Here is a 19086-nt window from a genome sequence, read left to right as displayed (position 1 = left end):
TTAAAAAATAAAGCTATTTCTGCTTCAATGTGTAGTCTGCTTGAGATTCTCTCTCCCTTTCACTCTTTCTCTGAAATAAATAAGTAAAATCTTAAAAAAATTAAGGTATTTATGCCTTTTCGAGCTTTCTTTTACTTAAGAAAGGATTTACTTTTTTAAAAAAGATTTTACTTATTTTACAGACACACACAGAGAATGCACAAGCAGGGGGGAGGGGCAGAGAGAGAGAAGCAGGCTTCCCCACTGAGCAGGGAGCCTGATGCGGGGCTCAGTCTTAGGACCCTGGGATCATGACCTGAGCCACACAGGTGCCCCAAAAGGATATACATTTTTAAGAAATTTTTCAAAGGGGCTCGACTGTGTAGGAGAAGTCTAAGAATCCAAGGAAGAGATATTGATATAACAATGCACACACACACACAAAATAGACAACTCCTCCAGCATGAAATGTTACATGACTAAGACAGAGAATGATGACGGAAGAAAAAAAACAATTGGAAATGAGAAGGGTAAAATGTTTTAAGACTACTAAAATTGTGGGACGCCGATAATCAATATGTATAAATCCACCTACAAGAGCCTAACTTCCAAAATCTGTTCCAAGAGTAAGCACTGCAATCAGCTCGGGTATTGTTCTCCTCCTAGTCATATCTCTAACTTCACCCATGATAAAAATCAAATGCACCTTTTATATTCAGAAGAAAATAATTTTCTTTTCATTTAGCTTTTTCCAAAACCATCCACCAGTCATTGGCACAGGCTTTTGGAAGTCTACTTCCATTTCCTAAAACTGAATTTAGGCACAGGCATCTCTGAATGGTTCTCTTAAGAGCTGGGACAGCGAACTCATTAATTATAGCACAGAAGAGTGAGATTATGTACAATCAAATATAAATAAATAAAATGCATTAGCACTTTATTGTTATTAAAGTTTTAACAACTTGTTAATATTTTATTAATGACAATATCCACTATAATGGTGTTAGTCATAATGAGTGCAACTAGCAAAAATATAATCCATGCTTTCCTGCAGATTTCTTTGCTCGTTGTTGAAGCAGGGTTACTTAACGCTGGCTAGTGATGTGTACCTGGCTCTGTCCCTGTTTTCTTCCTTTTTAAAAGATTTTATTTATTTATTTGACAGACAGAGATCACAAGTCGGCAGAGAGGCAGGCAGAGAGAGAGGTAGAAGCAGGCTCCTTGCTGAGCAGAGAGCCGACGACTCAGGGCTCCATCCCAGGACCCTGAGATCATGACCTGAGCTGAAGGCAGACGCTTTAACCCTGAGCCACCCAGGTGCCCCCTGTCCCTGTTTTCTATGATGAAAACCCGTTCGCTACATAAATCTGAATGCTTCGGGCACTCCATCAAGGTGCTTCTCCTTGTGCGATGAATGCAACCCCCTTTGCTACCATGTGTGATCATTTTCCACCTCCTCTGTGACTCCCCTCAGTCTGGCTCTTTGAGGTCTAAGCAAAGCAATGTACCACGGTGCGTCCTCATTTCCAGCTAACACTCATCAATGGTGCGCCCAGTGGCACCCAATCCATCTGCCATGACAAGGTGCCTATAGATGGAAAGGTCAATGACTTGTCTGCTACACCACAGCACCCCTGGGTGGTGAGTGATGGGACCCCATGCAGGGACTCCAGGCAAACACATCCAGTCAGAGTTCTGTATTTTTCAAACTCGAGTTGGAAGAGCTGTGAGCTGAGAGGAGTGGAAACTGGGAACTTATGTCTGTCATTGACTTAGACCTCGGCACTTGACAAGTACTCTCACCGGAGGAGAGAAAGAATAAATAAACTGAGGCACTGTTAGGGCACACCTGTCATTCCATCTTCCTCTTCCCTTGGCATTAGCTTTCTCTACAGGATCTTTGGTTTTCTCATTTCACAGATGATACCCAACCTAAAATCACTCAGATGCTCTCACACATAGCTAGATCAAGATCATTAGGTTTAAATCGGGACCCCATTATCTGATAAATTATACCCTAAAATGCAACCAGATGCTACATGAGGTAGTGAGCTCCTCAATGCTCCAAATATTTCTGCAGAGACTGGAAAAACATCTGTTAGAAAGAGAGGCACAGCTTCTCTTGACCTAGGAGGGAGGAGGGTTACAAAACTTCCAAGGACATTTCCAACTTGAATGTTTTCTTTTCCTAGTGACAGCAAACTAGTCAGTGTCACATTTCCAGGTCTTCTAGACCCCAGCCCTGCTGAGAATCAGGGCTTCCTGAAGGTAATACCATTTCCAAGTATGTTTGCTCCTGGGAAGCCAACCTTATTCATCAATTCTAAGACATGCCTTTTTTGTACACACTAATACCTCTGAAATAGTGATGTATTGTATAACCAATGGGTTGTCACTGTTAAATTTCTTCCTTAGTGACATATAAAATAAGGTTGTGCCTAACAATGGCATCTTTGATTCAATTAACCAGGTTCTCTCACGGAAGCGTGATTAATCCATTCTTTTTTCTTACGATTTTCAAATATATATACCATCTGGTATATAACCACAGGCTTTGTAGGCAACCCCCTCGCCCATTTGACAGGGTAAGGGCTAACATTTTGATGACTCGACTACTATGGAAGAGAAACAAGTGGCAAGAAAATATTTCAAAGGCTTTAGGACTGTTTTTTTGTAGAACTGCATGAAACAACTTGTCTGAGCAGTCCAAATTCATTGGTGACAAAATGAAGCAGCTCTGGGGTGCCTGGATGGCTCAGTGGGTTAAAAGCCTCTGCCTTCGGCTCTGGTCATGATCCCAGGGTCCTGGGATCGAGCCCCAGATCAGGCTCTCCGCTCAGCGGGGAGCCTGCTTCCCCCTCTCTCTCTGCCTGTCTCTCTGCCTGTGATCTCTCTCTCTGTCAAATAAATAAAATAAAATCTTTTAAAAAAAAAAATGAAGCAGCTCTGAGGGAAAAGTCCAGTCTCCCAACCATATACCTCCTCTGAATTCCCTGGTAGACTTTTGTTCATGCTGAGTGCTCTAAATTCTCAGCTTGGAGTTTTACCTATCTTGTTAACCAAGATACTTCTACTTCTTAAGCAGCCAGGGAGCCAGATCCAGGCTAAATCTATCTCAAAATGTCCTCTTCATCAGAGAGCAATTAAAATCCAGAGAAGGACTCCACACAGTGTGAATCATTAACTGAACCAAAAATTCCAGACCTTGGAATTTGCTAAAATGTTTAAGACTGGGGGGATTCCAAACCAAGTCTCTGAGCTGCACTGTACTTTGATTGTAAAATACAGGGTGAATTTCATAAAAAGAAACATTTGAGAAACAAAAGCCAAATCCCTCTGCTCTTGACCATTTCTAGTTTTTCCAGGGCTTCGGTGGTGAACACACCCTAGGATGATCCCCAAGAAGTAACCTTGTATAAATCCCTTCTGTTGAGTGTGGATAGAGCCCGTGACTTGCTTCTAACTGACAGAATATGACAAAAGTAATGCCATTCCCATGCTGGCATTACATTATATAAAACTCATAGCAGAGTGAAGAGAGACTTTCTCTGCTGGCCTTGAGGAAGCAAACAGCCATGCTGTGAATCACCTATGGAAGAACCACATGGCAAAGGATTCAGGATGGTCTCTAAAATCTGAGAGCAGCCTCTACCTGATACCCCTAAGAAACTGGGGTCCTCAAAAGCAAAACTTCTGGGACTTCATCAAGATCAAAAGCTTCTGCACAGCAAAAGAAAGTCAACAAAACAAAGTGGATCTTCTCCCATTCCATTCCCACAGAATGGGAGAAGATATTCACAAATGACACTACAGACAAAGGGCTGATATCCAAGATCTATAAAGAACTCCTCAAATTCAACAGACTCAAAACAGATAATCACATAAAAAAAATAGGCAGAAGACATGAACAGACACTTCTCCATTGAAGACATACAAATGGCTATCAGACACATAAAAAAATGTTCATCATCATTAGCCATCAAGGAGATTCAAATCAATACCACATTGAGATACCACCTTACACCAGTTAGAATAGCCAAAATCAATACGACAGTAAACAACAAGTGTTGGAGAGGATGTGGAGATAGGGGAACTCTCTTACACTGTTGGTGGGAATGCAAGTTGGTGCAGCCACTTTGGAAAACAGTGTGGAGATTCCTTAAGAAATTAAAAATAAAGCTACTCTATGACCCTACAATTGCACTACTGGGTATTTACCCCAAAGATACAAATGCACTGAAAAGAAGGGCCATCTGTACCCCAATGTTCATAGCAGCAATAGCTACAGTCACCAAACTGTAGAAAGAACCAAGATGCCTTTCAACAGACAAATGGATAAAGCAGATATGGTCCATATATACAATGAAGTATTATGTCTCCATCAGAAAGGATGAATACCGAACTTTTGTACCAACATGAATGGGACTAGAGGAGATTATGTTGAGTGAAATAAGTCAAGCAGATAGAGTCAATTATCATATGACTTCACTTACTTGTGGAGCATAAGGAATAATACATTGGGAGATGGAGAGAAGGAAGTTGGGAGAAATTGGAGGGGGAGACAAACCATGAAAGACTATGGACTCTGAGAAACAAACTGAGAGTTTTGGAGGGGAGGGGGTAGGGGGAGGATGGGTGAGCCTGGTGGTGCTTATTAAGGAGGGCACATAGTGCATGGAGCACTGGTTGTGTTGCATAAACAATGAATTTTAGAACACTGAAAAGAAATAAAATAAACAGGGAAAAAAGAAAAAGAAAGAAACTGGGGTCCTCTGTTATATGGCAAGGAAATGAATTCTACCAACAACCTGAGTAAGCTCAGAAGTATTTTCTCAGATGAGCCTCCAGATAAGAATGGAGCCAATCAACATTTTGGCCTCAGACAGGTGAGACCTGGAGCAGAGGACCCAATCAAGCAATGCCTCCCAGATTCCTGACCCATGTGAACTATGAGATAATAAGCGCCTGTTGTTTTAAGTAGCTAAGTTTGTGGTAACTAGTTACACAGCAATAGGAAACTAACACAGGCTCCATTCTGCTCCTCCACTTCCCTGGTTTCTTTCTATCATTGTATCCACTAACATGCATTCGTTAAATTAGCACAGAGTGGGAGAGAGAGACCAGACTCTGAGGACACAGCAAGGATCAAAACACACAAATTCTTTGCCCTCTTAGAGTTTATGTTCTGGCAAAAGAACACAGACAGTAAGCATATAAACAACTATGCTTCGACAGTGGTAAGTAGTTTGAGAAATAAAAATAATTGGGGGATGTTAGCTAATCCCCCATTACTTTGGATTTATTTTTAATTTCTATTCCCCTTTCCTCTTTTTCAATATGGGTAACTACCCCTTGAGTAAAATAACAAAACTCATGCTATCGAGTGGATGAACAAAGGTCACTAATTTACCAAAAGAAAGATGAACTAATAGATGAGAGATAAATTACTGTATAAATAAAATGTTCCAGTGAGGCTGACAAAGCAGCCAAGAGCTGGCACGGGGACTCTTACTAAATAAGAAGGTTGTTTTGTTTTGTTTTGTTTTGAAATAAGAAGGTTTTAATCACATACGCTTTCTCCACCCTTTTTTGCTTTTTTTTCTACATTAACGATTTATACCAGTACATGTCGCCACTCTCAGGGTTGACAGTCCCCATTAGGACTAACTAACCCTCCCCTCCCCTCCCCTCCCCTCTCCTCTCCACTCCTGCTCCTTTCCTTTTTTCTTTTCCTTTCCTTAGGACTCCTTAGGTCTCCTGTCCTGTCTTCCTCAGCTGGTTGTAGGCAGTGTGGAGGAATCCAGGAACCATGCCATAGAGAAAACAAGTAGAGGCATTTGAGTTCTTAGCTTGTCCAAGTGACTAACAGGAAATCAAACAAATGTGCTAACAGGAAACCAAATCAATGGGACCATGTTACCAATAGACAGATTCCAGACAACCATAAAAATTTCTTTGGATAATTGGAATTTGTTCAAAATGGAATGAGTTGCCTAAGAAACTTGTCCCTAGAGGGATTCAGGCAGAGCCTATATGCCTTTTTCTTATGGTTGTTAGGGTTCCACAGTGGCTAGAAGGCTGTGGATGACTTGATGTATTACCTCTCCATATCAGGGCTTAGCTATAGGGGACAGACTTCACTCTGGCTACTTTAAGCAGAAAAAAATGTATCATGTGTTATTAGGTGGCTGGCAGAAATACCTGGAGAACAGGCTTGAGGGTGAGATTGTAGGAGCAACTTTCCAAATCATACAGCAGAACTCACCTTCTGAGAAAGCCTCAGCCATTTCAGAAAGAAAGCTGAGGAATCAGGAAGCTGTGTCCACGTGCCCTGCCTCTAGAATCACACTGCCTCTGCCATGATCAGCACCACCAGAATGGAGGCACCTGCCTCCCTAAGTCCACGCTGCCTTCCCACTCTCGTGGGGCCATGTCTGCCTGGTGGAAGCTAGAACAGTTTGCAGAGTCCAAGAAATAAGGAAGTCTGGAAACACAGGCTTCCAGTCCAATGGAAACTCAGTAGGATTTGGGGCTTCTGGGTTCTGGGACTCATTCAAATCCTCCCAAAGGAGGGAGGATTTCCAGTGTTAAATTCCTGCTCCTTTCCACGATTATTCCAGCATTCACATGCAATCTGGTGAGGCTAAGAGTGCAACCTGCATGTAATTAAGCATTCCCTGCCCCCATCAGACTGCTAGCTGAGTTAGATTGTATCAACTCTACAATAGCAAGAAATAAGAGATTCTTTTAGGGCAGAAGAAACTCACTAGTTCTCTAGCCGAGGCTGGAATGAAATTTTTAAAATCTAAGTTCCTTTTTTCAAAGTTTTCAAATGCTATTTAAAAAAGAAAAGCCAACACAGGGGTGCCTAGGTGATGCAGTCAGTTGGCCATTGACTCTTGATTTCATCTCCGGTCTTGGTTTCAGGGTCTTAGAATCAAGCCCTCAGTTGGGCTCCCCACTCAGCAGGGAATCTGCTGGAGATTCTTTCTCTTTCTCCCTCTCTCAGATAAGTAAATAAGCCAGCACATTCCCATGGTCTTTGTACTGCTACCCCAATCCACACTCACTCAGTCTGAGAGCACCATGATTCCAATAAGCACTTTTTTCCAGGTGACCCTGGAATTTACATAACTGAAGTAACTATTTTATCAGCCTGGCATGGTCTGTTAGGAGCCTACCCTCTAATGGTCACCAGATCCTCAGTGCCTTCAAATCCAGCCAAGTCACATCCCCCACTCCAGATTCCCATCCTTGAGTTTCTGTTGCCTGATTTCAATATCACTCCCAGTTCCATGCAAACAACAGAGTTCATTCTAGCTAGCTTTAGTATAAAGGAATTTAATGCTCATTTTTAGATGACTTACAAAAAACACTAGAAAAACTGAGCTGAGCTTCCAGAAATGACCCTCAATACAAAGCAGAACTTGCTTATCAGGAGCTGCTGCTTTCTACCATGATCCAGAAGCCACCTAATGGCACCAAGATCACCACACCTCTGCTGCAATGTTCATCAGCAAATAAAATACCATGTTTCTCAATATCCACAATATGAAACCAGACAGCAGGGCTCTGTGACAGTTGCTACAGAAAAATACTAAATGCTCCCACAACTATATTTGCCTCGTGATGGTCACTTTTTCCTTCTATCTTGCATGGGCGCATCTGCTTGGAAGAAGCTGGGTCCTTTCTAGAACCCAAGTGGAAGGGACTACAGTGAATATAGTATTTGGCTTTCTAGGCCCTATCATACAATAAGAATGATGCCAGGTCTCATCCTCAAAGAATCTTCAGCCTGGCAACTGGCATTTCTGAAAACTGCCCAGGTGATTATTAAAAGTAAATTAAGGGGTGCCTGGGTGGCTCAGTGGGTTAAAGCCTCTGCCTTCATGCTCAGGTCATGATCCCAGGGTCCTGGAATCAAGCCCTGCATCGGGCTCTCTGCTCAGCGGGGAGCCTGCTTCCTCTTCTTTCTCTGTCTGCCTCTCTGCCTACTTGTGATCTCTGTCTGTCAAATAAATAAATAAAATCTTTTTTAAAAAAAGTAAATTAAATGATCAGATTAATTAAATTAATGTTTAAATGTTCAGTCAGAGTAAGAAGCCTTGCCTCCACAGATCCCAACTCTGCCCCATCTACGCTACTCCTGGCCAGGGACTTAAGAATGAAATCTTCACATGGGGTGTCTGGATGGCTCAGTGGGTTAAGCCTCTGCCTTCGGCTTCCATCATGATCTCAGAGTCCTGGGATCAAGCCCCGCATCCAGCTCTCTGCTCCACAGGAAGCCTGGTTCATCCGCCTCTCTGCCTACTTGTGATCTCTCTCTCTCTCTCTCTATCAAATAAATAAATTTAAAAATCTTTTAAAAAAGAAAAAAGGAATGAAATCTTCACAAAGAATCCTATGGTCTGTGGGATCAAGACAATCAGGAGAAATTTTTTTTAGTGAATAATGCCCAATATGCATCATACTTGGCTTCTATGGGGAAAATTAAGGCATGTGCGCTGATTAGAAGATTTGGCCAATTTAATAAAACAGACTGGTTGGATTTACATTATGCCAATCTCTATGAAGTCCAAATAGCTCATCCAAACATTCTTTACATCCATTACAAAACAATTGCTGGGACACAATGTGCATCACTTGCCATGTTAGTGTTATGAGGAATACAAAATAGACAATGATATCTGTCTTGGGAGCTCTGTAAGCCTTTGCAAGTGACACAATTAACAGAGAAAAATTATGATTAAGTTATTGCAGTTAAGAAGTTAAAAGTGTTAAGGGTGCTCAGATACAAGTGGCAGTAAACTGTGGCCAAGGCATCAAACAGAGTGTAAGGTTTTACAGGCGAGATAAACACAACAACACCAGGCGAGGCAGGCACAAGGCAAGATTTATTAAAGATGCCCTTGGGCGAGGTTCCACGACTCCAGAGAGGAGAGTCAGGGAAGTCGTGTCAGGAGGGGGTCAAGTGGGTCTTTTATCTGGGTTAAGACAGGGAATAGGTTCACAGCCATAGAAGGTATGGTATTCGGGGATTGGAGGGTTGGGGGAGTCTTCGAGTTCGGTTTCTTGCATCGGTATCAGGTTACTTGTGGAGATGTGACCTGGGCATATATCCTTATGGTAGGAGAGTGGAGGGCTAAGAAGTGGAGGGGTGGAGAGGAGGGCAGGAAGATGGCGGCCCGGCGGTCATTTCTATTGTTTCTCCTGCATTCCCGGAGCCGCCAACCCAACACAGAGTCCAATCTTATTTATGTAAATATAGTTATATTAGAACATAGCCACACCCATTTATTTATATGTTGTCTACAGCTTATATGGGAGCTATAACAGCAACACAGACCATATGGCCTACAGAGCCTAAACTCTTTACTGTCTGGCCCTTTTGGGAAAATTTTATTGACCCCTGTCCTTGTTCAATGACCCTGTTGAGTGGGCCTCCATCTATGCCTACCTCAATTTCCCATCAGACGGTTTGAGGTAGGAGTGAGGTGGCCCCTGACCCAAGAGTATCTCTCACCCACGGGTGTGGGTAGCTAATCAAATATTCTTTGAGAACTGGAACTGAGAGACACAGACTGTAGTCAAATAGTGAGGATCAGGTCCAGCACCACTGCAAGCCAAAGTAAGTAAATGAGGGATGGATGGATGGATGGATGGATGGATGGATGGATGGATGGATAAAGTTGAAGATCTACAGGAGAAGAAATGTCATGAGTAAACAGAAGAAGCAGAAGAATAAAACACTTGGGTTTTCTGAAGAGTTATTTGAGATATTGAATCTACCGAAATAGTTATGGGCCAAAGTACACATCAAGCACTTGGTACTAGCTCCTAGGCTTGAATTAAATCTGGCTCCAGGAAGCAAGTCTTGAGTTGGTGGAGAGATGAAGAAAGGCAGAGTGAGCAGGGCGGATTGCTGTTTACCCTCCTCTCCTCTGAGAAAGCCATTTCAGTGATGCCTTAGTTATCTCAAAGTGATCAGTCATTAGGAATCAAAGACAGAATGACCATGGGATAATAAACCAATGCTTCCCCAACTGTGATTCCCAGACCAACAGCGTCATCACCTGGAAAGTGGATCTTCCTCTCCTGAATACCCTCACACCCCTAATAATCAAATTTCAAATCACCTTGGCCCCACTGCAGACCTCATAAATCCTGCCTGCCCCACCGCCAGCTGAAAAAGCAGAGGGAATCAAATGAGATACTCTGGGTCCCAAAGCCTAATTTCCCTTCTGAAGTTTTCCAGGCCACATGGACTCTAGAGGGTTACTCCGTCCACACATGTGTGAGAAAAGAAGCGGATTATACTCTGGGAGCAAGGCTTCTCTGCTTGCCAGTCACAAAAAAAACTTAGACTGGTTCCAGGGGCTTGCCATTGCTACAGTCAAGATGCTAGGAACCCCTCTTCAGCCAATCCCTAGCTGCGTTTCCTCCTCCACGCCACTGGTTCTTAGCCCTCACTGCACAAAAGAATCCCATGGGGGCTTTTTTCTCCCCAAGCTTTATGGAGGTTAAATTGACAAGCAAAACTGGATATATGCAAAGTAGACAATGTAATGGTTTGATACATGTATACATTATGGGATAATCACCAGGTCAAGTTAATCCACACGTCCATCACCTTACCCGGTTACCTCTGTGCTTGAGACCTACTCTCAGCAAATTTCAAGTATACAATACACTATTGTTAACTGCAGTCCCCAGGTGGCACATTAGATCCCCAGAACTTACTTAAAACTGAGAGTTAGTTCCCTTTGACCAACACCTCCCCATGTCCCCCACCTCCCAGCACCAGCAGCCACCATTCTACTCTGTTTCTGTGAGTTTGACTTTGTTCTTAGTTTCCACAAATAAGAGAGACTATGCAGCGTTTGTCTTTCTGTCTCACCTGGAAGCTTTTAAAACACCTCCGTGGAGGACCCACCGCCAAGATCCTGCTGTAAGTGTTCTGGTGTGGGTCCCAGACGTCCGTGCTCTTTCAAATCTTCCCCACAGTTTGAAGATCACCGCTCCGGCGTTTCAGCCGCTCTTTAGGGCTGCCAGTGAAGGGAACGTGGGATGCCTGGGTGACTCAGTTGGTTAACCAATGGCCTTCAGCTCGGGTCATGATTCTAGAGTCGTAGGATCCAGTGCCAGGTTAAGCTCCCTGCTCAGCGGGGGGTCTTCTTCTCCTTCTGACCAACCCCCACCCCCGTGCTTTGTCTCGTGATTTCTTGCCTCTTACTTCTACAGCCTAACATCAACAGGGACAGGGAAGCAGAAAGCAAGAGCAAAGTGGTTCAAAGACTCTCTCTCCGGCTCAGCTACTCCCTCAGAAAACAACGCAAGGAGAGCAAGGTCAAGGTCGGCTCCAGGTACCTCAGAGCAAACTATCGCAAAATCACTGCCAGATTCTGCACCGCACCAGGGAAGGCAGAAGAGGGTTTTTCCTAATTGTTACTACAGTATTTTTCAGCACTCATCTATGTGCCTGACACAAATAATAAAAAACGTACAGTCCTCTAAGAACAGGGATGTGCAGTGAAAGAGATAATAATGTCAAGACAAACAAAATAAGCAAATAAAAACGAAGCCGTAAAGTGACGTGATTTGTCACTCTGTGCCGTGGAAGCATCTGTCCATTTATTCATTAAATAGTCACTGTGCTCACACTGTGTGCCAGGCAGCGTCTAAGACGGCAAACGTGGGTGAACACAAGTTAGCTCTACTTCCGCCCTCGAGTTTGCGGGGAGATAGGTGGGGCAGAGAGACACACACAAATCACTGTAAGCTGAGGATGTGTGAGGATCTCAAGGGTGGAAGCCTGTAGGTGCTACTTGGAAAGAGAATGAATGAGGGCAAGGAGGGGCCCCGGGGGATAGACCTGTCGCCCGGCTGGGAAGGACCTCCTCAGGCTGGTTATGTTTATGTGGGCCAAGGGCCACAGAGAGAATAAGATGTGAGGTGTCCTGGAGGTGGCAAAGAGGGTGACCACATACACAAACCAAAGGAAGGGGAGTGTGGCTGCTGGGAGTGAGGTAGGGGGTGGGGGGGGAGTGGAGAAGCTAGAGGAGTCTGGGAAATACTCCAGTGGGGTCTTTTCAACTGTGGCTGGAAATACATGTTGATCAAAACAGGTTTCCTGAAAATCAAAGAAGCTTTCTAAGGAGAACCTCCCAGGACAGGTCTGAGTTTCGTGAGGCCTGAAGCTTTTGAAGCCATAAGGAAGAGAATATGAGAAGGGGGATAGAAAGATGCCGGGGCCCCTAGCATAGCCGTGGAAGGGCAGTGGTGGAGAAGAGTCTGGAAGCTTAAGTCTGATTCGCTTCTTGGGACGTCTGCCAGCAACCTCCATTCCAGTCCTCTGCCTCCATTGCCTGGAGTCGGGATAGCCTCCCATGGAGCTCACTAATTAAAACTTGCATATACCCCACCTCCTTTAATCACACCCATTCCCATGTAGGCCAGCATCCCAAAGAAAACGATAATGTGGGTGGTCAAGATTCATTCGATCATTTAACAAATATATATGTATTTGTTAGGTCACACCCATAGTGTATCACTTTTCATTGAAAATTATAGAGTAATTAATAGGTTATGAGGGTGACCCAAGGAGACATATGTATTTCACATCTACTTTATATCTAATACCACACTGGACTCCTGGTGTGAATTAGATACACTTGGTCTTGTGGACTGAGCAATTTTCAAGTAAGAGATCTACATGTCCCTTTGTAAGTCTAGGCTAATGACCTCATTGGTCATGGTTACAGACCTCCCAGAAAGTATAAAGTCCTATAAAAGTTGAACAATCTCCCAAAGTCTTCTCAAGAGACTGCCTTATGAGAGCAATGGGTGGGAGTGATCACCAGTGTTCGGCTGCTCATGCATCTTTGCAGGTTCCATATGTAACTACTCCCCTGTATATGATGGGTGTACCAAGCAATGAGGAAAGAGGGAACAGAATTCCTGAACGTGAGTTTGTGGTGTTTGTTTTTTCCACGAGAGAAGTCTGAGAGCAGGATTTCGCTGTGGTGATGAAGGCTGAATGCCTGTGGGCTTCCCTGAGGTAACTCAGGGAATAATGAACTTCCAGAGAAGAGAGGAAATGCTGCGTCAGCCCTTACTTTCAAAACAAAACAAAACAGAACAATGTTTTTAGAGGGAGACACGTCTTCAACAATTTATTATTTTCTACTTGGCAAAAATAGCATGGTGGCTATCTCAAGTTCAGGCTGAAGTTTCAACAGATAGACTGTGGAATGTTCCTGCAGTGGCGGTGGGGCATACCTGAGGTGAAGAAATTGAAACATTCAGAATCCGCTGTTTTCTCCCTAGTCTCCCTTCCCAGAGTACCAGTCTCTCAAATGACGTCTGTTCAATGACCTCCAAATAATGCCCCTATCTGAACGATACTCCATAGTTTCAGACAGAGTCATCCGAATCATTGTCCAAATGGGCTGAACCACACATTCAACACACCCCAAATTCCTTTTGCTTCTTTCCAGTGTGAATTAACTTTATGGTGCACAATTACCTGGTACAAGGTAAAAGCCTTTAATAAAATATCTGATGTAGTCTGTTCCTTACATTACTGACAGGTTTTGGTATATGACTCTAGGTGACCGGGGGCTCTGTACCCTTACATGTCACCTCCTATCTATTAGAGACAACAGAAATATAAGGTAATTTGGACTATATTAGGGGCATAAAGAATCTAGGAAACCACACCTTAGAGACATCATCAAAATGAAGAATGCAAAAGGAAGCAATTTTGCTGGGGTTTGGCTTTTTATTTCTGAACTTAGTGCATAAAACAATCCCGTTGAGCCCAACAGAGTAGGGGCTAAAAAGTACCTTTTTTCTTCTTGAATATTTATTGAACACCAAGTAGGTGTAGGGCATGACTCCATGAGACACATGGACACATAAAATGCTAGTTCTGCCCGCCCTCCAGAAATATACAGTCTGCTTGGGAGGCATAAGATAGATAGAGAAAAGACAAATAACAGACCTAGCTGAACATCATGAGAAGCACAGACAATTTGGGCTACAGAAAAAGTCAAATACCATGCAGAATCCCTAAGAGCTTTGGGGCAAATGGGAGATTGAAGAACTCTAAGGAAAAGGAGTGGAAAGCACTAAGGTTAAAATAAAGGACAGATGTAGACTTGTAAGGAAGATGGATTTGGGGCAGGAAGGGTGGTCCGAGTGAATAAAAGAATATACATGGTTTAGGTCAGTCTTCAGTGATCTGTGGGTCACTGGCCAAATCCAGGACTGCCGTGTTTTTGTAAGGGCTGCAAGCAAAGAAAGGGTTTTACATTTTTGGATGGTTGAAAAACCGTCAAAGAAATCTTTCGTGACACATGAAAATTCTATGAAATTCAAATTTCAGAGCCGACAGATACAGTGATTGGAAGACAGCCATGCTCGTTCATGCAGTATTGTTTCTGACTTTCTCACGGCAACAGCGGAGTTGGGGAGTCACAACAGAGACTGTTGCTGGCAAAGCCTAAAATATTTACTATGTGGTTCATTACAGAAAAAAAAAAAAACAAAAAAAAAAAACAAAAAAAACAGCCTCCTCCTGGCTTAGCTGAGGAGGAATCACTCAAACAGATCTAGGAACAGGAGAATGGTCGGAGTCCACGTTGTCGTGGGTCTTACCAGGCTATGGACTTTCACCTCCATTGTCTTAACGAAGGATTCACTGAAGGTTGTTGAACAAAACAAAGAAGGGGAGGCGTGAAGATAAAGACAGTAGAGAGATCTGTGGCAGGGAACAATTATGAGCACTTAGCTGACGTGTGATAAAGACCCAAACTGGTTGCTTTACTAGTCTCCTGAGGACAGTTCACGCGTTCTCCCTGTTCTTCAAGGCTCCAACAATTCTGCCTCCCCTTTACTTTCAGCTGATGACCCTGTCTGCATTCCATCGAGAGTTTTCTAAAAAGAAGAGACAACTACCACTTCCAGCATCCTCCCACAGGGCACCCAATAAACCCTGAATCTTGTCTCCCTCCTGCTAAAAGAATGTGCCCGATCCCATCCCTGGAGATCCTTCCTAGAGCTTGGAATAAAGTGCGATTCAGACCTGCACACCAGGCACTGGCTTCTCTGTGTCCCAGTCCCGCCGCACGGAATGAGTGTGAATCATGGAACATTAACACAAACAACTTTGGGAGGTGTCATGGATCGAATGGTGCCCTGCTCCCCTGAAAAGATGTCTGCATCCTAATTCTAGGGATCTGAGAATACTACCTGGCTTGGAAAAAGTGTCTTTGCTTAGGTGATTAAGTGAAGGCTGAATAAAGAGATGAAGAGATTATCCTGGATTATCCAGAGGAGTCCTAACTGCCAAGGAAACCCAACAAACCCCAACAGCCTCCTCAAGCTGATGACTGTCCCCCAGAGCCTCTGGAGGTGTTGCGGACCTGCTGACATCTTGATTTTGGACTCCAGCCTCCAGAATTGTGAGAGAATAAATTCCTCTTGTATTCCTGCCCAGTTTGTGGTCATTTGTTGTGGCAGTCCTGGGAAACTAACAGAGGGCTACTTATTTCTCTTAACTGTAACGACTTACTGATTCCCACAAAGAATATTCAAAATCCTAATACTAATTTAAATTGCCAACCGCTTCAGAATTTAGTATTTCCAATTCCAAGTAATAATAATGTCCATTCAGAGGTCAAGCTTCTCACCTCTTTGACCGTCACTATCCCTACTCCCACTCCCACCTCAGCCCAGCCTCCAGCGGGGCCCAGGGCCTGCCTCAGTCAGAAAGTCCGGTGGCAGGGACAGGGCACAGTTGGGTTCTTTCCTCCCCCACCTCCTCCCCACCATCTTCCACACTTGGCAGCTGCTGTTTCTCACACTTCCAGCGTCAGAGTAGGAGAGCTGGAAAGTTCTAACTTGACCAACACTATCACAAACTGGCTTTGCTCTGTCCAGTCATGGGTGCTGTTTATAGATGATTCCTACTCCCTTCAGGTTCTTATCTCCTCATTCCCACTCCATCACCAGAAACCTGTCACCAGCCTCTCTCACACTCTTCTCTGGATCAGTGCTAGCAATCACCAAAGACCAACCAGATCACACTAAGGATCTCAGTACTTCCCCGGTGTCAAAATGAAAGTTCTTGCATATCAAGATGTTGTTAATTCAGCAGCCGAGAATGCTCTCCTTCCCATATCAGAATACTAATGAGCAAAAATGGTATTAAAAGATAGAACTCCTTTACTGGAATAAGAGCCATCTGCACGGACCTTCACAACATCAGCTCAATTTTCCCATGGATTACAGCATACCTTACCAAGCTTTTGATATTGAGCAATTTTGAATCTTGATTCTAGATCTGAGAGAGCAAACACCAGACACCAAGGCCCACAGAGTTTGATGGGATTCTTTTTTTTTTTAAGATTATGTTTATTTATTTGACACACAGAGATCACAAGTAGGCAGAGGGGCAGGCAGAGAGAGAGGAGGAAGCAGGCTCCCTGCTGAGCAGAGAACACGATGCGGGGCTCCATCCCAGGACCCTGGGATCATGACCCGAGCCAAAGGCAGAGGCTTAACCCACTGAGCCACCCAGGCGCCCCTGATGGGATTCTTGATAAAGTAAAATTGATGAGGAATCATGGTTCCCTTTCTGGAGGCTTATCTGAAAGCTGTTAAGTCCACCTGGAATCATCCATCCCCACGGGCTGTGGTCAGCACATTAGTGAGACAAGTCTAGCTCTGTGACACTGAAGCCAAAAACAAGGTTTTCACTCCTGCCTGATTCTCCAGCTTTACTCCATCTGAAAGCCATAGACCACTCTCGGATCGTGCCCCCTGCTAGGCTGAGCCTATCCCACTTGTAGAGTATATAAAACTCAAGGAAGGAGGGCCACCACCACCACTGTATTCACACTGTTTGAATACCTATTTCTGTGTGTGCAGATTCCTTGAAAATGCTGTCTATTCTAAGCACCTCCGATCCCCTCCAACCACTTTGTGATGACCAGCTCTGATGTCCTCCCCTTGAGTGAGGCCCAGTCCTGGGATTCTGGAGGACAACCCATTCCAAATTTCAAATTTTGCTTTTGCCACCAACTTGGTTGTGATTTTAGGCCTAAAATCATTCATCAGCTCTCCCACCTGCAAAATGAGGCTAGGTCAATCTTTCTTCAGATCTTTTCTGTACAGCAGCTCTGTGTCATCTGGGAGACAGGGGACAATGACAAACTGTCTGGAACCCCCATGAAGGGAATTCTTCCTGGGCCAGGGTCACGTGCCTTGGAGCCTTAGGTACAAGTCCTGTCCTGCCTGCCACACTCTGAGCAAACTGTACCATGCCAGGGGATTTCCGGAGAACCAGAGAGCAGCCTGGGACCAAGGAGTTCACAGCTGCACCGTTGCCTCCTGATGCTGGGAAACCACAGAGCAGGAGTCCTAGGCTCTCTGCAAACACTGCATTGGCCCAGCCTCCTGTCCTCTCCCCTCCCGGGTCCCAGGCTGTTCACCTCCCAGGCCCCAGGGTGCTCATCTGCCCCGACAGCCTCCCTTCCTTGAACATCCTAAAGCTTACTTCATGTGTCTCACGGGACACTCACCAAACCTCATACCATGGTCTACCCACCAAAAATGCCCCTTTATCTTTCCACACCCTAGGGAGCACACAAATAACTATTCCCCCCTGCCTGGGGAATACTACTTAGGGTAAAATTTAAAATTCCACTAAAGGTTTCCCTGGGGGTGTCAGTTGTTGTCCCAAATGTGCCCATGCTGATCTGCCACCATACCTGATGCCAATTTTCCCCCAAATGGACTTGCAGCTGCCCTGGCTGGGATATTATCCAAGTGTGAAGCCACGGCGGATAAAATCATGATTCTCCATGGACCTCTCCATATCCCTTCTCCACCCTTCTCTGCCCTGCTCAGCTCTGCTCTGTGGCCCCAGGAGGCTGCCCTATGCATGGCATCATCAGGGTTTGCCCACCCCTGCTTTTCAGTTGGGTCGAGCTAGTCCTCATACTGGCAGGAGACAAGAGGACAGAAGGGGTGTGAGATCAAGGCATTCAATCCCCTCATTTCTACCATGTCAGGTCTTGACTGACTGGTCCCTTCCTCAAGGCCATAACACCTGCCCAGGCACTCTCACAGAGCTACTGGTCTCACCTTGGGAAAACAGCTTCCTCTCATTGCTAATCAGGCATAAAGGTGGTAATGGCTTCTCACTCTTTCTGATCCCAGGGCACTTTATTTTTGAATGTGCCATCTGTCAGCCACCTCCCAGAGACCACCCAGGGGGCAGAGTGCTAAAAGGCACAGGGATACCCAAGCCAAAATCCACTGAAGGGAGCCAACGTTCAAATACATGAGAGAACAAGCTCTAATGCCCAGTGCAGGAGCAAACCAGGAATCAAGGTAGAAGATGCAGGGCCGAAAGGTCAGGACCCGGAGAAGACAGGACCAAATGAACCAGCCTGGTCAGAAACAAGCAAAGGGGCTGTCAAGGGGCTTGCCAATGGCAATCATGCTCAACTTTCTAGGCAGCAGTTTAAGAGTTGATTGCTTAGGATAGACTGGTTTCAAGGAGGAAGGGCACAATGAACTCTCTAATTTTCATGTAAAGTTCCTTCTCCAAAAGCTTAACATTAAAATACAAATGCAAAAAATAAAAAATACACACACACACACACACAGGGCTCTAATATGGAGACCACAGTATGTGAGGGTATGTATTTCTGGGCAGAGGCCACAGCATTTATTGAATTCAACAAGGGATCTAGGGTCAGAAATGGTCATCATTTCCAATGAACCTTATCATCCATTTACCGCTCAGTTTTTCCTTGGAAAAAAAGTCCCAACTGCTTTCTGTTATATCAGTACTAATTTCTTATCATTTTCCAAATTCTCCACATGGCCCTGCCTCCTTATTGCCCTACTCCCCAGCCCAGGCCTTGCAATTCAAATATGTAACATCTAAGGGCACCTGGGTGGCTCAGTGGGTTAAAGCCTCTGCCTTCGGCTCAGGTCATGATCCCAGGGTCCTGGGATTGAGCTCCACGTCAGGCTCTCTGCTCAGCGGAGAGCCTGCTTCCACCCCCCCCTGCCCCCGCCTGCCTTTCTACT

The sequence above is a fragment of the Mustela nigripes genome, chromosome 7 (assembly GCF_022355385.1).
Source record: "Mustela nigripes isolate SB6536 chromosome 7, MUSNIG.SB6536, whole genome shotgun sequence".
Taxonomy (NCBI): domain Eukaryota; kingdom Metazoa; phylum Chordata; class Mammalia; order Carnivora; family Mustelidae; genus Mustela; species Mustela nigripes.
Note: the sequence above shows the minus strand (reverse complement) of the source record.